A 1,623-nucleotide genomic window follows, 5' to 3' on the forward strand; every position below is an offset into this window, starting at 1 on the left:
GCAAGGAGATCAACCAGTCCATTCTGAAGGAGATCAGCCCTGGGATTTCTTTGGAAGGAATGAAGCTAAAGCTGAAACTCCAGTACTTTGGCCACTTCATGTGAAGAGTTGACTCATTGGAAAAGACTCTGATGCTGGGAGGGATTGGGGGCAGGAGGAGAAGGGGATGACAGAGGATGAGATGGCTGGATGGCATCACTGACTCGATGGACGTGAGTCTCAGTGAACTCCGGGAGTTGGTGATGGACAGGGAGGCCTGGCGTGCTGCGATTCATGGGGTTGCAGAGTCGGACACGACTGAGCGACTGAACTGAACTTAACTGAAAATAAGAATATAGCTAGGAAAATTGGATTAAAGATTTACTGAGCATGGCCCCACCCATCAGAACAAGACCCAGTTTCCCCCTCAGTCTCTCCCATCAGGAAGTTTCCATAACCCTCTTATCCTTCTCCATCAGAGGGCATTCATACTGAAAACCACCATCACAGAAAACTAACCAATCTAATCACATGGACCACAGCCTTGTCTAACTCAATGAAACTATGAGCCGTGCCATTTAGGGCCACCCAAAATGGATGGATCATTGTGGAGAAAGGAATGGCAAACCACTTCAGTATTCTTGCTGAATACTGACAAAATGTGGTCCACTGGAGAAGGGACAAAATGTGGTCAACTGGAGAAGGGAATGGCAAACCACTTCAGCATTCTTGACTTGAGAACCCCATGAATAGTATGAAAAGGCAAAATGATAGGACACTGATAGATGAACTCACCAGGTTGGTAGGTGCCCAACATGCTACTGGAGATCAGTGGAGAAATAACTCCAGAAAGAATGAAGAGATGGAGCCAAAGCAAAAACAACACCCAGTTTTGAATGTGACTGGTGATGGAAGCAAAGTCCGATGCTGTAAAGAGCAATATTGCATAGAAATATGGAATGTTAGGTCCATGAATTAGGCAAATTGGAAGTGGTCAAACAGGAGATGGCAACAGTGAAGTTGACGTTTAAGGAATCAGTGAACTAAAATGGATTGGAATGGGTGAATTTAACTCAGATGACCATTATATCTACTACTGTGGGCTAGAATCCCTTAGAAGAAATGGAGTAGCCATCATAGTCAACAAAAGAGTCTGAAATGGAGTACTTGGATGCAATCTCAAAAATGACGGAATGATCTCGTTTCCGAGGAAAATCATTCAATATCACAGCAATCCAAGTCTATGCCCCAACCAGTTATGCTGAAGAAGCTGAAGTTGAACAGTTCTATGAAGACCTACAAGACCTTCTATAACTAACACCCAAAAGAGATGTCCTTTTTATTATAGGGGACTGGAATGCAAAAGTAGGAAGTCAAGAAACACCTGGAGGTTACAGGCAAATTTGGCCTTAGAGTACAGAATAAAGCAGGGTAAAGGCTTTACCTTTTGTTTTGCCAGGAGAATGCACTGGTCATAGCAAACACCCTCTTCCAACAACACAAGACAAGACTCTACACATGGACATCACCAGATGGTCAACACTGAAATTAGATTGATTATATTCTTTGCAGCCAAAGATGGAGAAGCTCTATACAGTCAGCAAAAACAAGACCAGGAGCTGACTGTGGCTCAGACCATGAACT

This window comes from Bison bison, unplaced genomic scaffold, assembly GCF_000754665.1.
Source record: "Bison bison bison isolate TAMUID 2011002044 unplaced genomic scaffold, Bison_UMD1.0 scf7180017864032, whole genome shotgun sequence".
In the NCBI taxonomy this organism is placed as follows: domain Eukaryota; kingdom Metazoa; phylum Chordata; class Mammalia; order Artiodactyla; family Bovidae; genus Bison; species Bison bison.